The sequence below is a fragment of the Sander lucioperca genome, chromosome 5, assembly GCF_008315115.2.
Source record: "Sander lucioperca isolate FBNREF2018 chromosome 5, SLUC_FBN_1.2, whole genome shotgun sequence".
In the NCBI taxonomy this organism is placed as follows: Eukaryota; Metazoa; Chordata; class Actinopteri; order Perciformes; family Percidae; genus Sander; species Sander lucioperca.
In genome coordinates, this window is record NC_050177.1 from 16,619,446 (window position 1) to 16,640,694 (window position 21,249).

The following is a 21,249-nucleotide window of genomic DNA, read 5'->3' on the forward strand; positions in this document are numbered from 1 at the left end:
TATGACTATATGAACATTAGGTCAGTTGTAAAAAATGCATTGAGGAAACCTTGCAGATCAAAATAGTTTGCATTCATCTGCTATTGAATCATACTATTCTCAAATGCAATTATACCCATGTTCATTGTCTAAATCCCTACATGCAAAATAGAGCAACCAACAATCACAATAACCTGTCACATATCTATTAGATACATAATAGGTACGTGGTATTGTTGTAAAGGTTGTCAGATAAATATACTTAGGCAAAATGGGGAACAATTCAATTTCCTCACAATTTAGAGCAACCAAACCTCCTCCAAACCTTCTCCCACCATACTCCCCATTCCTACAGTAAATTCCATTGAGTCATGATCCCATTGTCTCTTTTCTGCATGGAGATGGACGGTATATAATCACCGTCCTCACGACCAGTTGTCCTTACTGAGCAATGGATCCTGGTTGTGAGGACAACACAGAAGATTGTTGTTGTTGTGCTGCGTCATGACAAAAGAACTTTCCCTTGTTGCATTGCAAGGGAGGACATCAAATGTGATGTCGATAAAATGTTGTGGTGTGACAGAGAGGAGATTGGATGACCCTTGAGGTTGATACATTTGCAGCATATTCTTGTTTCTTAGAGCCTGGTTTTTTAGCTGTAGTATACCTTTTTTCTATAAAAGCTTTCCTAATGTATTTGCGGTTGGCTGGTGTGTACATGCAATAAGAAAGTATAGTGTGTGCCATGGCTGACATTAATGCCTAAATATACAATGTTAGCAACTGGACAATATTACAGAGGGTAACAAAAGTTACGAATGTAACTACGGTTCTATGAATCCTGGATGACCGCCAGAGGCAGTGCTTAACACTGAATATATTCCGTTTCGTGCTTTCGAGTATTTATATCAACAAAGTCACCTGTGACCTTGGGGTGACCCTGGCCAAGGTATTAAAGTGCTCATATAATGCTTTTTGGCTTTTCCCCTTTTCCTTTATTGTGTTTTTGGGCACGTTATAGGTTAACAAAGAGAAAAAACCCAAAGTCCACCCCAAAGGGACTTCTTCCATCTTCCAGAGAAAACACACAAACTGTTCACAAACTGCTCCAAACAGCTCTATTGTAGTCCAGCCTTTTCTTCCGTGACGAACGTGCGTCACTTTGTAACACACGTTATAATGCTCGCCTAGCTGCTAGTGTGGCACTCCCTCAGACTAACTAGCAGTACTTACTGTGCATGTGCGTCTCCCAACTAAGATGGTAAAGAAGTGAGATGCCTCACTCTGTAGCTAAAACAGAGAGCTCAACACACAGGGTGAAAAGAGGAGCTGCAGCAATGTGCAGTACAACAAATATATGGTGTTTTCTGAAAATTAAACCACATAAACCTATTCTGGTACAACCTCTAAATACAAGTTTATACTTTAAGTTCCGGTGTCATCCCCAAGCTCATTCCTACAGTATCTTCTTGCGGGTTCGCGTGATTCTGAGTGACCAAGAACTCTGGCGGTCATTCAGGATTCATAGAACTGTAGTTACATTCGTAATTTTCGTTCTATTTCATCCTTACTGACCGCCAGAGGCAGTGCTTAACACTGGATGACTCATATCAACAGACAACACGTTCTCACACTCATCTCGTAAAATATGGACGCTTGGTCATGTGCCTTTGTCGTTCTTATTGACGCTAAAAGTCTCCTTTAGTGTTTGGTCGGGACTATTGCCGTCCCTTTAGCGCCGTCCCTTTAGCGTTTTAAGTAAACGCGCTTGGTCAGAACTATTGCCGTCCCTTTAGCGCTATAAGTAAACACGCTTGGTTGGGACTATTGCCGTCCCTTTTGACACAGTTATGCTAAGGAAAAGGTCGTGGGTGAGCTTACGGTTCCGTGACACGCAGGAACTACGGGACGGTTGGGTTTAGGAAAGGGTTGTGGGTGGGCGTACGGTTCTGTGACACGTGGGAGGAAAGAAAAAAGCAACCATAGCAAGCGTAAGAAGCAGGACGCGAACCCTGCTCTCCTGGGTGAAAGTCCTGTGTTTATTTGACCCATCCACCACCCCAACCAAACTCCTTATGCAGAAATTTGCCCTTACATACTACTCGCTAAATCCTATCTAACTGCTGCTCTCCCCAGTGCGTTACACAAACATGCTGAAAGACGCCTTTTTCGTTGCATCAGACGCTGACAGCCACTGTCCAAACGTCCTTATATTACGAGTTCGGAATGAGAATGGGTTGCAACAGAGTCATGCAGAAGCCAGAGTACCCACCACACAAGGATGCAGCAGAGGACCTCGGCCAGAGAACCACGCCCAATGGATGGGGGGTGGCAACATTCACCCTGTAATATCGGGAGAATGTGCTCTGCGACGCCCATGAGGCCGCAGCACATATTTCCCCCAAGGGCACCCCTCTCAAAGTCGCCCACAACGTGGAGACACTCCTGGTAGAGTGGCATTTCACTCCAGATGGTAGAGATTGTCCACTTGCTCTGTATGCAGAGGCAAAGGCATCCAGTGGGACAGGCGCTGCTACGAGAGAGCACAGCCACCTATGCACATACGACCACCATAACAGACGAAAAATTGCTCTGACCTTTGTATGCATGCGTTAGAGCTGTCAGTCTTCCTCTATAATACTGTAACGTCCCTCAATAAGCAGCCAGTGAGACGTTATAGCCAGTTTACTGTGGATTTTATTACTCACTTGAATACAGGTTACTGTGGGCCGTAACCAACGCCAAAACAAAGAAAGACCTCAGTGAAAAATACACGTTACCTCACATTACTCGCATACCCATTCGCTTCTCACCCCACCTCCCTTCACTTCCTCCTAGGACATAACAACAGCCACCCCCCCCTTAGCTCTCAGCCAACTACAGGTGTACAATCTCCCGCGGCTCACTCTCATAGGAAGATGACATGTAGACAGGTTCACAGCATCTAACTCACGTTTACTTCACTGACAGGCGGAAATCTCAGTGTTTAACTCAACATCTCTAATCTGGGCCCAACTACTGTGTATAAACCGTGATACTCTTAACATTTTAACACTAACATGAAGACATTAACCTGGAGAATTAACACAGTCCGTTACAATACCATTAGAATTCCATTTGTTATTTTTGTAAACATTCGAATAATATTCGAATATTTAATGCTCATATGCAGCCTGTTATAAATATGTACTACACTACTCAGGCCATTGTCAATGCCGCTAGCATGTGGTTGTTGTTACACATTCTGTCCACTAGAGGGACTTCCAACATCAGCCTGGCCTTGAAGGGGAACTACGTCATGGCGCATTGCATTTCTGGCACGCCGCTCTCTGTTTACATTATTTTCCACCAAGCACACAGTGACAAACACAAATCAACAGAGAACTCTGTAATGAAACATTATGTGTTACAAACAAGTGTATTGAAGCAGCTCTGTTGTAAGGCTAACGTTGCTCAGTTAGCACAATGACATCATGTTAGAAAGCACAGCAACAAAGATTTGTGATAAACTGAGTAACACTAACAACAGTGTTAGCCACGATGCTAACTGCATTGATAACTAAGCCATACGGTACTGTCACTACTATTTTAGTGATTTCAAAGCAACCTGTTTCTTGCAGATTGTCATGTTACTGAGAATGCAGCTGTTAGAAGGTAATATATGAAGTCAAAGCTAACTCTGACAGCTGTAGGCCCTAGCATGCGGTAGTGTCCACATAAGCACTAAGGGCCCGCACTGGGCGCAACAGTCTCGACTTGCCCCCCCCCTTCTCCAAAAGGGGGGTCAAACCATGCCACATGAGTAGGCTGATTGAGGTGAGGCGCTTCAGGGAGGAACGCCGAGGAAACCTCAGAGACCCTGTTAAGAAGCGTGATACCAGCCTGTGGCTTCCCACCGTGTTATTGTCAACATACTGCGACGAAATGGCTGCCACATAGACACATAGGGCAGAGGGAGAACGGCCACCGTCCAGGAGGGTTTTCAGAAACTCAATGATGTCAGGCACAGAGCAACGCACTGGATCAACTTTCCGAACCATCCATCTGTTCCCGTACCGCAGACGGGTAGACAGTGCTCTGGCGTTCAGGAGAGTATTCCTGACAGGCTCTATGTAATCTGTCAACAGCGGGTCGGGCCCATCAGTGGCCAAACCCACAGCTGAAGGCAGCAGGGGTTTGGATGCCAAATCTGACCCCCCAGCTGAGACAGGAGGTCCTTCCTGTCTGGGACACGCCATGGCACCCTGTAGCAGAGTCTGTGAAGCAGAGAGAACCAAGTTCTGGCTGGCCAGAAGGGGGCCACCAGAAGATGTGGGACAGGAGAGAGCCTCAGTGTCCCTTCAACATGCATGTAGCCCCTTCAGATATTCATCAGAGGGAGGAACAGTAAAGGTGGCAGAGGCTGGAGTGCGCCTGAAGAAAGCACTAGCCGGCACCGGTTATGGGTGACTTACATCGCGGGTTGTAAGCGAGCCACAATGCATGAATGATGGACCCCATGAAACAGACATCCGTCACAACCAATGAGCTATTAGCTGAGGAACGAGAGCCAGGCCCTGACCTCTTCAGCATACTCATTAAGGAGACCATACCCACCTCAGCCATGGGTTAAGCAGTGGGTGGAGTGGGTGGGGCAGCATCCACCGTACCAGCACCGGAATGGAGGGCCAGAAGGAGACTCCATCTGGTCCAGCTCAGCAGTCAGTAAGTCCACTTTAGCAGACAGCCTGCTAGACTCAGCCTTCCTCCTGGAAGGAGCACCCTTGGATAGGGTAGGTTGGGCTGGGGTCAACTACTCAGAAAAGCTCAGAAAAGGACAGGACAGTACGACCTCAGGTGTCTCTGCCAGCCTAGCAGTCCACACCATGCGAGGCATGTAGCTGCAGTTCATGCAGGGGTCCTCTGAGAGGCCCTCCCTTAGATGTTCGACCCCAAGACAAGGGGGGCAGAGGTCACGGCCGTCTTCGGGTTGAAGAAGAGCCATACAAACACTACAACTATGAGAGTCCATCATTAGCAGTGAAGAAACCCCGCCACCGATTGATGGCCAAAGTCAGTCAGAGCGAGAGCACTCTGATGAGAGAGAAAAACAAAACCAAAAAACACGTAACACAATACGACGTGTCGGTGAATACGTTACACTGGTAAATAATACAGCTACCGTAAACACTAACATAGAGTGAACACGCTCACGTTACTAATTGAGGTTACACGTTGTCAGTTAAGGTCATTAACGTCACTCAGCACAGCGAAAGCGCTCAGCCACAGTGAAACAAACAATTGTATACAGGAGAAGGAAGCGAGCACACTACCTTCACTGACACAATGTCAACACAAACAAAATCAATCTTATGTGTAGAAGTTGCAAGTGGGTCTGGAGCATCCGCCAGTCCGGGGCTTCGTCTGAAGCCGAACGGCGAATACACCGTCCCCTTCCCTGAAGACGGACAACTTGGCCGCAGCCTTTGGAGGGCGAAAAATCCGCAACTCCGACCGTAATCTCAAGGCTACAAGTGGCGAGCTTTGTAACTATCAATAGTATACAGTTCCAACTAAAGCTAATGCTAATGCTACCACAGATGGTAGACGACCTGTTTAGCAAGAAGATGAAAAAGGAATGAGCTTGGGGATGACACCAGAACTTAATACCTTGGCCAGGGTCACCCCAAGTTAAAAGGTGACTTTGTTGATATTTCTCGACCTGCGCAAGCGCGATACGGAATATATTCAGTGTTAAGCACTGCCTCTGGAGGTCAGTAAGGATGAAATAGAACTATCACCCTTTCAGAGTACGCTTTCATTTGACAAGATGTGTTTGCATTTTGACTGTCTTGGCAATGAGAAATTAACCTTTTGATTTGATGGCAATGATTTATTCATTGATGGATTTATTTACATTTGAAACAGGAGTTAATTCTTTTGGGTGAGTAATTACCTTTTGCAGGTCACAGAGTGGTGTGCTGAATGTACTACGTGGTGTGAGGATTTTACTTAGAGTTTTGACAATTGTTAGTTTGTTTCAGTAAATGTGCCAAATCGATTGAGAAAAACTGTAATATTTACAGATGAAAAAAGTCAGTTTCAGTGCAGCCTCAAAGTGCTGCATTCTGTTACCTCATTTAGATTGCTAACAAGCATCGGGCAATACTGGAACCACTTTTTCAAACTCTTCATACAGTGAGAGAGAGAGCATTACATAAATGATGAAATTTTTGAAGTTTGAATGATTTTTCACATAAATCTGTATCTAATTAAAGAATAAGAATAACACCTTTCAATTTGACTGTACTAAAGTTTATGTTACAAGAATGAATCCGAAATTTGCTTCAATATCCTTTATGTTTTCTATATCTGTGCATATATTAATAAAAAAAAAGTTGAAACAAAAAAATAATTCCTGAAATTCCAGAGCTGCAATAAGACTGTAATGACTAGTGGCTTAATGTTTGAGCAATGCAACTAAAACTAAAATAATAACCAAAATGATAATGACAAAACAAACATGTATAGTATAATCCATAGATATAGAACAATAGATATGACATGACGTCATAACAAATGGCATAACTGTCTGCCATCTTACTAGGGTACTGTTTACAATTGTCACCTATGGCAGCAAGGATGGTTATCAGCTGTGCAGCACCAAAGCCCGTCTACGGAAAGCCGTTCCACTCCCTATTAAGCCCCATTGTACCAACTTTGGTTGCAGTTCCACCAGTGTTCCACTGGGGGTGATCACGGTCTAGTGCAAAATGAATGGGACTCTATGGAGCTAGACGGCTAAATTTGTCTCTTTCGCCTGATTGTCGTTGAGAAATCTCAGATTTGATTGTAGTTTTTGTAAGTTCAACATGGATTATAGGTCGAAAGTTGAATGAACGAGTACTTATGCCCTTTCGATTTGTTACAGGTTGAGTCGTTGTTGCCCATAACACGCTAGCATTCTGCTAATGAATGCTGATTGGTCAGTGAAGGACTGATTACGATCGGAGATCCCGTTGACGGCATCCGAAGCAGAACCAGAATGCCAGAGTGAATATTTCGGCGTGGTCTTTAAAACATTAGCAAACCTCTTTCTAGCACGTGTATTGACAGGGAGAGTCTAACCTGTCAGCTGTGTTGTCGATGCCTCGAGAGAAAAAAGGAAGCGACTCAGAGCTTGCCGTAAAGCAGAATCTCTGGCCGTATATGTGTATGACGTCACTGACATTTTAAAAGGCTTTTTAGAACAAAAAAGCCACTTTAAAAAAATCTAACACCCAGCAGTGTGTATTTTCTTAGCCTCCCCTTTCAAATGCAACATTCAAATTACTAGACAAAAAATGATATCCTGAGAAAAGTGGATTTTGAGGGGTATAGCTCCATAGAGTCCCATTCATTCTGCACTGGCCTGTGAGCGCCCCCTATATGGAACTCTGGTGGAACTGCAACCAGTTCAGAAGCCGGAAGTAACGAGAGAGTGGAACTTCTTCCCATATTAGAAATTCTTTGGCAGCACCTAACTGCTTTACCAGAAGGACCGAAGAGACCCAGGAGGCTGGCATCACTTTCCACATGTCAGTAGGAGTAGATAAAGTATTTTTTCTCTTCTTTTTTTAACTATAAATACAGAAAAGTTGGTGAACTAGCTAGCTAGCTAGTTACGTTACCTAGCAACTGTTAACGGACCGGCTGAGATGTCAGATATTGGTGATTGCTAGCTAGCTCTTAACAGCATTTATGAAAAGCAAACATTGTTTTAGTTGATTGATTTTTTTTTTTAGTTGATTGATTTTTGACCTCAAATAAGACATTTAGTAACGTTAACGTTATAACAGTTTTTTTTAACACGTCGTTAATATTACCCCTACATTGACTGCTGCGGCTGATTTCACTCAATCTGTGTTAAGTTTTCAATTAAATTAAAGTTAACGACAAGTACTCCTTCTTTACTCCTAAATCTCATTTTATAATATCTCAAGACAAATCCAGCAAGCTAACGGTACGTTAAAATGTAACGTTACACATAGAGTAAAGTTACGTTACACAAATCAACATTAGCCACATCCAGCAACACAGAGCCCTAACTGACCAGCCGCACTTAATGTTACATTTTCACCAGCTAACGTTAGCTCCCCAAACATTAGCCATGTTGAATCATGGGGCCTGTTTCACAAAACCAAGATAAGGGATTAAGCCGGGATTTATCAGTTATCCTGGATGATTTAAGCCTTGACTCGGTTTCACGAAAGTGGAGGCACATAAATCACCATGGAGATTTATTCTGTGCAGCTAGCCTGCTCCCGACCAGGCTAACAGCCAGGATTTATTTAATCCTGGAGCCTTTTCTGATCACGCAGCAGTGGTTTTACCCTGTTGTTATCAGCCTGGATTAAAATACAACAGTTCATTTAAGTACTGTTATTATTTAAAGTTGTGACAATTTTTGTTTTTTATAATTATTCATGTGACAGTCATTGTTACTGTTATATTGCTGTATGAAGACTGCTGTTCATATTGTTGTTAGAAGTATGATTAATATATTATGACAGTTGTTGAGATAATTAGAAAAGGCTGATAACATTTCAAATGTGTTTTAAAGAAGCCTGTTACTAAGTGCAATACATACAACGCTGTACATTTCTATAGTTGACCAATGCACCTTGAATTATTTTAGTTGATTAATTTTTTTTAAATTCTTTAACAATAAAGGATCATGTTTGTTCCTCTTCCATGTGCATTGTATTTGGCATTCTTAGCACACAATGTGTGTTGTCCAGTAAACTGGGACTATAATTTGGTAGGATTGTACAATTTAAAGAACATATCCTAATTGTACAATCCTCCCAAATTATAGTCTTAGTTCACTGGACCAGTAACTATATAGTGTTGTAGGCTACTGCACATTCATGTAACAACAGGGAGAGGACACCCCAATGGTTTTTGACCTTATATTTTGCTGGGGGGGGGGAAATAACTGATGAATATACTCTGTTCCATTCATGTTTACAGTGTGCATGGAATTTATCACTTAATTATCTTTATAGTTTCTAGATTTTAGAGTCACATTTCTTCAGTGTCTTTATTTTCTATGTCCATATATATACAAGGGAGCAAGGCATATAATATGTAGAGAAGGAAACTCGTCCTCGTAAAAAATAAAAAAAACGCGAGAAAAAGCGTGGCAGATAATAGCAGACAGACTGAATGATAGTCTAAAAATATACATGTATGAACTACTGCTCTTAACTGAAACCATTCACTGAGTCACTTTGGTTGTACACTTTGCATTAAAAGCGAGCAGTGGAAGTTAATATGACTTAGGTAATTTATATTTTAGCTCATGAGAGAGAGGGAGAAACAGAGCGAAAGATATTTATGCATCATATTCTAGTGTTGTAGAAAATTGATCTTCATGGTAAATTTCCTGAGTAATATCTTCTGCTTACTTTTAAGGCAAAGAGTACAACTGTTAATTTGTGCAAATGATTAGTAACCTAATCCTTGAATGGAATGATTATGACGGTTTCAGTTCAGAGCAGTGGTCAGTTAATGTATATTTATAGGCTACTTACGCATTCAGTCGGTCCGTGATCGTCTGCTACGCTTTCTCTCACTGTTTCATTACAGCGGCCGTGTTTCTTTTCATTTTATACAAATAATGTGTTTCACATCATCATACTTCCACAAGAAGCTGCTGCTCACTCTGTATAAAGTATGTACAATACGTATTCTCCATTTTGGCATCAGTAAATCTGTGATCGACCTTGCGGTCTTTTGAGGAAAGCCGTGGACGCGCATCTATCTGAATTACTTCAGCCTGGCTCGACCTAGTCGCTCCTCCTCAGCCTGGCTCGACCTAGTCGCTCCTCCTCAGCCTGGCTTGGCCTTCGTGAAACGCACCAAGCCAGGCTGCACAGATTAGACTAGGTCAAGCCTCGCTTTATCAGTTATCCTGGATTTATATATTCTGCTTCTGTGAAACAGGCCCCTGCTGTCACTCATCATATATTAACATCTAGTGTTGTCAGCTTACCTCATGCCTTTACACGATTTTCCTTTCAGTAAAGCAAATTAAAAGTTAATAATCCATGTCTTGATGAGGTAAAGTAACTTCAATCCAGAAAGGATTCCTACTTCAGCAGCAAAGTCTCCGCATTACTATCGTAAATGTAATTTCCATAACGTTAAGTCCATCAGCAGTGAAGTCATAGTCTTTATCAACAAAAACTCATTGAAGCTAGCGAGGCTCTTCGACTACTCCACTCATCGTCAAAACTAACTCCATGCCGGCCGGTTGACATGTGGTCTTATAGTTGATGTGTGGTCTTATAGTTGAGATAAAATCTACACACATAAATAAATGTATTAATAAATTACAGTTGGATGTTTCTCTCATGTGTCTTATCGTAACTACCGCTCTATAGACCATAATACTGAATCTGTTTAGGATTTCTACGTTAAAAAATATTGTTTAATGTATATTAGCCATTCAGAAGACAGTTTTCACATATTAAGTTCAGGCAAAATTGAAAAAATAAAATTATTACCTGCAGTATAAATGCAAAATTATGAGATTATCTTTATAATCGAACGAATTACTTGTTCTCTTGGAGCTATATCAATCAAAATTCCACCCAAATCTCTATTTTTTGTTTATTTCTAGAAAGGCACAGTCATTACTTTGAATTAAAACCACTATTGATGTATTGGTAGAAAAATATAAGGATTATAAAGACAACATGAGCCTCTTTCCCCATTGATTCCAATTGAAGCAATTCTAAAACTTAACCCTGGTAAGATGGCCGCCAAGTGGTTCCATCCTGGAATGGCAAGTATGAATTACATATCTATGGTATAATCACTCTGCTGCAGTACTGTGAGGGTTCCACAAGTTCTCAACATCTGATCTTCTGCTTTCTCTTTCAGCTGAAATCAGCTGTTTGAATGATTATTACTTCATTTGATTCTTCTAAGATTTTCTATATATTTCAAGTCAACTTTATTGTTAATTCTACAATATGTGCCAGACATACAGAGCAATTGAAAATAGCCTGGGGAATGAAGCTGTATGCCTTGTCTTTAATATGCTTATTGCAGAAATGCACAGAATTTGCATCATTCATTTAAATGCGTTACTGTAATAGTTTTGAAATAAGGGTGTTGGCATGTGAACAATGTGCTGCAGATATATAGTGTTTTGTGGTGAAATATAAAAAGCAATTAATATGATTGACAGTTTGGTCCACATAGACTGTTCTGTTTCTTCTCTGATTGTGTGAAGAGTTTTGACAATGTGACTTCAGTTTTGACTGATGCATGTTAGCATTTAAAAAAAACTGTAACAGACTATTATTTAAATGAAAATGTTTGAGATTATTTCTTTAAGAAAAGCCGGAGTCTGATGATGTCACCTCTTTCTCCCCAGAACTCCTTCATCAGCAAGGTCAGGCGGCTCCCAGCGTGGGGCTCCACGGTGCCAGTGCTAATGCAGTCAGCGGCAGATAATGGGGAGTTTTTGGGAAGTGGACCTTCAGCGTGACCCTGGAGGCGAGGTATAAAAGCAGACTAAATTATTCATCAGCCGTCACTGATCCCAATAAATAAATAAATATGCGATGATTCCCATGCAAATGAAGGCGAGTGTTTTTGCCTTTTAAGGCCCTGGATTCTGCAATGGCCTGGAGTGAAATGCATTGACTAAATCAAAGAATGCACACACGCCCAACTACCTCAGGAGCTCCTTTAAACAGAAATCAAAGCAGAAAAGCTGTAATTTTTTCTCTTTCTCTTTTTCTATCACTTAATTTTACCTTACGTTATCCCCCATTGTGTATAAGAGCTGCAAGAGACATCCTCTCTGTGATGAGACATTACCTCTGAGCCGAAATGTGTGGGCGTTCTTCACATCCTCATATACAGTGCAGTCATAAGCATCTTCAGCGTAGGAACACACACACAATGCGGTGAACAATCAGTGGCACGTACAGTAGACACAAACATTTTGTTTATTGGTTTTGTTCATTGAAACTGCCTTTCTCCTGTCCAGTGTAGGTTGCATTAATAATTCATCAATTTTTCTGTATTTTGAGTGCCATTTCTATATTTATACTGTGGGTTTGCCAGCATGATGTTTGGGAGTGAAAAGTTAGCAGCCCATTTTTGTGCTGCAAAAAGGCCACCAAGTGCTTTTCTATCGTGAGACCTCATTGTTTGACAGTCGGCTCTGAAAGGGTTTTTGTTGGGATCCATTAGCGTGCTTTGTATCCTGAAGCTTTTACAGTGAAAACCCCTCAGTACCCCCCAATGTGGTGCATACAACCCACATGCATGCACAGAAGTAGGCATACAAACACCATGCCCAGCCCATCCCCCATACCCCACAGCACACAGACAAAGTCAGTGGGGGGAAAGAGGTGGGAGGTCAGGCTGGAAAAGGATGCAAGTCGGCATTAGTTACTATGGTAGCCATTCAGACCCAGAGGGTGGCATCACTGCCAGTAAATATATTTCTCCATCGAACACCTTTTACAGTAGCAGAGCGTGTCGGCGGCTTCATCAGATCTGCACCATCTAACGCTGAATGATCAAATGTGTTGCACAAAAATCAAATGCTCTGCAGCTTACACAGTTTCAGCAGATTGCCGAGTTGTTATTCCTATCTTGGTGAAGCCACCTGGTAAGTGCTAAAATATGGGGCAGGTCATGCAACGAGCTAGCACTTGCCTGGGGGAGGGCTGCAAGTAATGCACAGCACACACTGCATGACTTTATCCAAACTGAAAGTCTGTCTGCTCGTCTGATCGTAGGCCTGTTTGTCCTGACTATTTCATCTATGAGCTTCCTTTTACTCTAAGGCCTGGACCACTCAAATTACAAGAGAAAGATATTTTCACGCTTATCATGGTATCTATCCATGCAGATACTTGTTTTATTTTGCCAGATTTTGAAATGAGAAACTGTTTGTTTTATAGAACGTAGTTCCACTGAAATCTCTTAATTGTGTGTTCTGAAGATTATTGAGGTATGGAGACACTGGATCTGCGAAAAGATATTGCTGATGATTTCATTGTTTTTCATGCTGTGAGCAACATACACTACATTTCATTCACTTCTATTGTGTTGGGGAGGAGCTAGAAATCATGGAAACAGATAGCACATAATAGACAAATACCGCTGAATCTTATTTACTTGATTTTAACAACGCTTAAATGTAGACATGCATCTATCTCCTAAAATGACGTATATATGACTGAATTGCGTTCCTAATTACTGTACGTTGTGATCATTGCTGTCTGTGTATTTTCAGAGGCAATGTTTTTTTGGGTGTGAATGAAGCGCTACAGTTACCTGCAGCACCAGACTTGATTGCGAATGCTGAGTGAACACATTGCAGGACTGTGACACGAGAAATTGGGGTTCACACAGACTCCATCTGTGGCTAGGCTTAGGTAAGAAAAGCACTTTGGTTAAGGTTAGGGAAAGATCATGGTTTTGGCTAAAGCTTAGTTAAACCAAGACCGCAATCTTTCCCAATCCTTAAAGTGACTGTAAGTGTTTTTGTTGAAAATAGGCCTGTAAATCAATTAAAATATTTATTCACGATGAATCGCATAATTGTCCATAGTTAATTACTTTATAACCACGGAGGCATTATCAGCACAATGTCGTTTTTTTAACTCTAATTTAATGCTGGATAGTTTATTGAATAATAATGCATCCTATTTTAATTGTGATATTTTCTGAGTAAAATTTGAATCTGCAATGTAACAAGTAACATGTCTCTGTCAGGTAAAATGTAGTAGTACAATGTTCAGCCTGTACACGGGGAGCTACTGGGGCGCAATATTTTTCTTTTTTTTACTTTACCTTTATATTATATACTTACATACTTCTGTCTTCTATATATCTACTATATATAAACAACTGGCAAAGTATTCAAAAGCACCACTGTAGTACTTCCTGCTACAGAGGAAACGTATCTCTTTTCACAAGACAACATTAGATGTTGTCTAAGAACAAAAGTATATTTCTTGGAGACCAGTACTTTAACTGAGGCACTTATCTGTAAGCTTTGATCCAGGTTAGAATGACTCAGAAACAACCACAAAGGCCCTAGAGACACACTACAAACTCAGACCAACAAAGAAAGGCTCTTTAAAGTGGCTGTGCTGCACTCCCACCCTGCTCTAAGCTGTTAGAGGCTTCCCTATGAGTCACCTGAACACTTCTATTTATCACTGTCTCGCTGCTGCAGCAAAGTCATTCCTCAGCTGAGACAGGAGGATATGTGCAAAATGTTTTTTGAGGCTTGTGAAAGCAGTGGGCTGCTGTCTAACCTGACCGTGTCCATGTGATGTTTTTGAGTGGGCCCTCGGCAGCAGGTCGTGCTGCCTCTCTTGTCTCTCACCATGTCAACATGCCACTCACCCTCACATGATGTAAACTGGAAGCATCCAGGATGAGATACTGCTGCTTTTCTGGCACAATTTCTGAACACTTTGGTGTGACTCTAGGGATGGCAATGTGCTGTGTAGGTCTAACATTTTGTTGAAAGTATGTTTTTCATGATATTCTGTACAGACATTCTATGAAGAGTGACAAAATTCTGTGAAAAAATACAATGAATATATGGGTAAATAATACATGATGAGCTACTAAATGAAATTAGTGAATATCAAATGAGAAATGTAAAAAACTCCTGGTGATGAATATTTATGTTCAAGAAAATTTAAATAATGTCATTATTTCAATACATAAGTCAGTGAAATAAAGTTCCATTCATTTCCTTTCGTTTATTCATTATTTTTCTCATATAGCTTTAACGATTCCCGAGTAGCATTTTGCTAATGGCCCCTATATTATACATCTAATGTCCTTTGTACATGAAGGTTAAAATGTTCACTGGTCCAACACTTCAGTTCATGACAAAGGATGAAAACACTTTCTGTCAAAACTATGTTTAAGTACTACTTCATGTAATTGTCTTAAAGCATTATGTAGTATAAAAAACAATACACAGAATAAAAAAAGGGAAGGGAAGGAGGGCTAATACATCAGACATACAGTTTAATATGACATAAAATACAATTTAAAGTAACAACTAAAATTGGCGATGAGAACACAGACAGCAGTTAAACAAAACAAGCACACAGGTAAATGGGTGAATAAGGAAGGGAAAAACCTTACCTATCCTAAAAGAATGCGATTAGCTTATTGTGAAGACCATGATTAATCAAATGTGCAATATTCAGTTATATTTTGGTATAACATTTGGTTTAACATTTTGTATTCCTCTTTTTATTATGTAATATGTAATATATTGTGTAATATGTAAATGCTGCTGTTGAACTGAGTCCTATCAGACATTTCAGTTTACAGGAAAATAAGGAAAATAATTTTTTCATTGGAATAGTTTTTTATTATTATAATTTTAGCTTTTGTGATAAATGTTCTGTGTTTTACTGTTTAATGTTCCATGCATATTAAAAGATATATCCATGTTCTCATCCCTGTATAAGAATAAAGAGCAGTTCTGATGGTGTCTCATGTTATAATGCTCCATGACATGTTTTATCTGTTACACAGGGAATATTAAACTTTAGCTAAAAAAAAAATCGCAAATCGAATCGTAATCGTAATATCTGGCAGAAAAATCACAATTAGATTTTTCTGCCTGTGACCATCAAACTCTTCAACTCCTCCCTGAGTGTTACACACTAGGGTCATAATTACTCGGTGCAATAATTTATCACCTGCATGTGCAATATCTGTTATTTATTCACACTGTACTAAATGTTCATACTGTATTTTATTTATGTTCACACTGCACTACAATAGCATTTGTACAATTAATAGCTATGTTACTTTATACCCTTATTGACTCACTTTTTTATTACTCTTATTTAACCTTGACTGTGAACAACTGCAACTGAACAATATCCCTGAGGGGATCAATAAAGAATTCTGATTCTGATTTAATTTCTGTGGTATTGTATGTGACGGACATTGGCTGCAGTAGACGACATAAGTAAGGAGATGATCGGCCGAGAAGGGTCTTGTAAATGTAAGTGAACCAGTGAATCTTACGGCGAGTGTGAAGGGAGAGCCGGTTGACTAGTGAATAAAGGGTGCAGTGGTGTGTGTTGAAAGGGGCATTAGTAGCAAACTGGATAGCAGAGTGGTACAGAGTGTCAAGTTTTGATAAAGTGCTATTGCAAGAAACCCTGTATATTGTGTCACCATAATCTAACATGGGAAGAATGGTCATTTGAATGAGAGTGAGTTTGGCAGAAGTGGTGAGAAGCTTCTGTAGAGGAAGCCGAGTTTGGCCTTGACCTTAGATTGCAGCTTTAAGATGTGGATGGAGAATGAAAGTGAAGTTTCCAGCCAGATGCCCAGGTAGTTACATGAAGTGACTTGTTTCAGGGTAGCCCCCTTGCAGGTGGTAATGTTAATAATGGGAGGAGGTGTGGTACCCTTACGGCAAACCCACATGACTTTGGTTTTGGAGGTGTTGAGAGTGAGAGTTGAAAGTTGTGAGAAAGACTGCTACAATTGGAGGAACTATCTTGGAGTGTAGTTTGAACAGTATCAGGAGAAGGACCAGCAGCATAATGAATCGTGTCATCAGTCAGCATATAGTCTCGCTTTGCCAGACCTTTCTCCACAGCGCTGCAGAGGAGGGTCTGGCTAGTCCACACAGCATTCCGGGATGGGAGAAAAACGTGCTCTGGTTTATTGGCATTTCTTTAAACCAACCACAATCGTCTTGGGTGGTGCTAAACTCCGGACGGAGCCACGGTGCCTCTGCAAAATTGCCTCGGGAAGGAACTTGTTTTGGTGGAACATGTGTACGTTCAAAAGTAGTTTTAGTCGTGCAACAGAAAACTCAGATTGGACAGATAGTCTAGCTAGCTGTCTGGATTTACTCTGCAGAGATCTGAGGAGCAGTTAACCATAGTCCTCATAAATCCACTGCAGTTTAGAACGCCAACACAAAGAAAGCGGAAGGTAACGGAAATTGCCAGAAAAGACATGCATCCGCCGGATTTTTAGGCACCGGAGCAATCCCGTAAGTGGAACGTCGTGGATATAAACTAGTCAGCATATAAGTGAATAAGTGAACCGCCAGCAGCCTGAGGAATGTCATTAATGAATATGGATAATAGTGTAGGACCAAGTATGGAGCCTTGGGGGACACCCCTCCTAGTGACCTGGAAAGAATGGGAGAAAAGGTTTTGAAATCTTACACGTTGCACCCGGTGAGGAGATAATTGGTAAACCAAACCAGTGAGTGATCAGTGACCCCAATTCTGCTAAGTGTGTGTATGAGTGTATTATGGTCAACAGAGTCGAAAGCTTTGGCAAGAACAATGAATATAGCAGTGTAGTGTTGTTTGGCATCTAATGCAAATGTAATGTCATTAAGTACCTTTGTAGGAGCTGTAACACAACCATACCCAGAATGAAAGCCAGACTATGACCTGGAGATTATACCGTTATATACATTAGTTGTTTGTTGACAAGTTTTACAGTATTTTAGACACACATGGCAAGATGGAAATAGACCTGTAATTGTTTGGGTCAGCCTTATCACCGCCCTTGAACAGAGGAAGCACAATCGCTTCTTTCCAAGCAGCTGGAATTTCAGCTGTATGGAGGGAGAGATTAAAGAGGTCTGTTAGGGGAGCTTTAATGGGCCGCAATTTTAATGAATAAAGTGTTAAGATTATCTGATCTAGCTGTTTTATTGGGATCCAGAGTGATTAGTTCCTTTAGAACCTCCCCCACAAGGACAGGCTAAAGGGAAAAACTGTGAGAAGGTGCATAAGGAATGTTGGTAACATGTATTGTATAATGCTAACTTCCCAGTTCACAGCTTTTGGAGATATATATATATATATATATATATATATATATATATATATATATATAGAGAGAGAGAGAGAGAGAGAGAGAGATGTAACTACAGAGGGATCTGTGTCAACAGCAACCTTGGGAAAATATTCTGTAGTATCCTAAATTCAAAGATACTAACCTTTACTGAAGAAAAAAAATCTACTTAGTAAATGTCAAATTGGCTTTGTTCCAAGTTACAGAACCTCTGATCATATATACACCTTACATACTTTAATCAACAAACATGTCCACCAAAAAAAGGGAGGGAACATATTTGCTTGTTTCATCAACTTTGAAAAAGCCTTTGACTCCATCTGGCTCCATCCTGTACATAAATGAACTTGCCGACCAGTTGGACGGATCAGCAGCTCCAGGTCTCACACTCTTAGACACAGAGATTAAATACCTGCTTTATGCAGATGACCTTATTTTGTTGTCTCCAACCAGAGATGGTCTTCAACATAACCTGTCCATCCTGGAACAATACTGCCATAACTGGCCATTGGAGGTCAATTTCAAGAAAACTCAAATTATGATCTTTCAAAACAAAGCCAGATGTCTTGAAACCAAAGACCATTTTACTTTGAATATAATATAGAACATTGGAAAAATCAAACAAAAACACAAAGTAGACTAAATTGTTATTTGACTCTTAACAGAGAATATAAATTGGCTGATTATCTGCACACTGTCAGAGCTCTGAAGCAGAGACGGATCCTGACTAAATACAGGCTCAGTGACCATCAACTGGCCGTAGAGACAGGAAGACTCAGACAGACATGGCTGTCCAGAGAGGAGCGTATGTGCTCACTGCTCAACAGGGGAGGTAGAAACAGAGATACACTTCCTCCTCCACTGTGAAAAATTCTCTTCACTAAGATATTTACACTTTGGAAAAATAGCCAAAAAATAGCAAATTTCCCAATGTTGACATCAGAAAAGAAGCTGGAGGTTCTCCTAGGAGAATGGACAGCCGCTCCACTGGCAGCTAAATATGTATCTGCCTACCACAACCTGAGGGAATCACCACTATAAGATCACAACATTACAGATTGGTTTAGGATCGTACAGTAATTATATTGTGCAAAACTGTTAAGTATTATATTGTGTTATGTAATTGTTTTGTAATGTAGTGTGTTGTATAACAATCAGTGCAGTATGGAATCTATGTGACACCTACTGTATGCATTTAATATGTGATTAGGGCTGCAACTAACGATTATTTTCATAGTCGATTAATCTGTTGATTATTTTCTCGATTAATCGATTAGTTGTTTGATCTATAAAAATGTCAAAACATGGTGAAAAATGTGGATCAGTGTTTCCCAAAGCCTAAAATGACATCCTCAAATGTCTTGTTTTGTTCAAAACTCAAAGATATTCAGTTTACCATCACAAAGGAGAGAAGAAACTAGAAGATATTCACATTTAACAAGCTGGAATCAGAGAAATCTTATTTTTTTTAATAAAAAAATGACTCAAACGATTAATCGATTATCAAAATAGTTGGCGATTAATTTAATAGTTGACAACTAATCGATTAATCGATTCATCGTTGCACCTCTATATGTGATATGTACTATATATGTATTTTCGGTAAACTGCTTTGGCAACAACATGTTTTCTTTGTTCATGCCAGTAAAGTAAATTGAATTGAATTGAATTGAATTGAATTGAGAGAGAGAGAGAGAGAGAGAGAGAGAGAGAGAGGGATGGAGATAGCAGACATGTTTTATTGCTAAAGCTCCTACAGAAACAAATACATAGTTTTAAACTGAGATAAACCTACTAAATTTTCAAAAAACAAACCTTAAAAAGAGGAAAACGAAGAAGATGAATTTTGGAACGGAAATCATCAAGGAAAAGATTTTATAAGGCAAGACAAGTGAAGACAAAGACGAGCTAGCTCTGCTAACACAACAGCTAAGGACAGAGAAGAAGAGCAAGAAGGCTATGCTATGCTAAGCTAAGGACCAAAAGGCTCTAAACCAAAGGAAAAAAAAGCCAAAGGCTAGCTCACTCTCCTTCCCATTCAAGAGAAGCTGTAGTAGAGTGGTAAGGTAAGCTTCCTTCATACCCACAATAGTTTAATTTAAAATTTCTACCTCAAGAAACAAAGGCTAGCCCTGTGCTAACTTAATATAGCCTGCTAAGTAGCAGCAGAGGGAGCAGCAGAGCGGCAGTTAAGAACTGAAACAATATTGCGATTTCCCGGGTGAGAGCCCTGCCTCCTTGTGATTGGCTACCCAAAAGAAATTAAAAGTGCACAGGCAAACAAAGCTTATAAACACAAAAAACTAAGAGAAAACCCAGAGGCTTTGACTGCAGATGTATGCCACACAGGAGGAATTAGTAACCTATTACTGTACACAACCAATACCGATGCTTGGCATAAAGTTATCTGTGCCCATTATGACCATCAAAAGAAGAGAGGCATATGCAGTGGGAGACAGATAGTCATCGAGATGAAGACAAGGACAGCCCACCTCTCACTGTCAATGTCTACCACAATGGGACCATCATGTTTCAAGGCAATGAGGCCAGTTTCAGCTCTGTCCAAGAGGACTTCAACACCATCAAAGCTCTGGCAGAGACTGAGAAACAGAGACAGGACAAGATCAGCAGTGAAGAGAAGAGCAACATCAACCCCACAGAGCAGCCACCAGGCGAAGAGCTGGAAGAGGAACACCCTTTAGGAGACCCTTCAGGGCACATCAGTCAACTGGATAGCAGAGTGTCCCAGATGAGAGAGAGTCTGTCTCTGCAAGAAGTAGAGCTGGTGGAACTGAAGGAGCTACTGCTTTCCAAACAGACATCCACTGAATCCACACAGCAGCTAAGAGACCTGTTCAGTTAGGTGAGGAATGAAGGCCTCCATACAGGAGCTAAGAGAAGAGATCCAGGAACTGCAGAAGGACAGAGAAGCTCTGAGAACAGAGCTCACTGCTGTAAGACAGGAGCTGCAGCAGGACAGACTGGCCATGGGCAGAGAACTCACTGCTATAAGAGAGGAGCTGCACCTGAGAGAGCAAACCATCCTCAGCCTCATGGAGCAGCTTCACAGTCTGAGAGCCTACCAACACCAACCACAACCCTCCATCACCATCAACAGCCCCCTCAACCTGAACCACAGCCATCCACCTCTACTCTAACTAAGACCAGACCATCACAACAACCTGCAGTAATGCCCACCCCCTCCACCACCGACCCACATAGAGAGGCCACTACCAACAAGCCTAATACATCGGGAGAGCAAAAGAAAACCAGTGATGCTGAGATCATTATCCTTATAGATTCCAATGGGAAATGTGTGAATGAGGACCAGCCTTTCCCCGGACAAAAAGTCACCAAAATCCAATGCCCCAGGACTGACAGTGCCCTCCAGCTGCT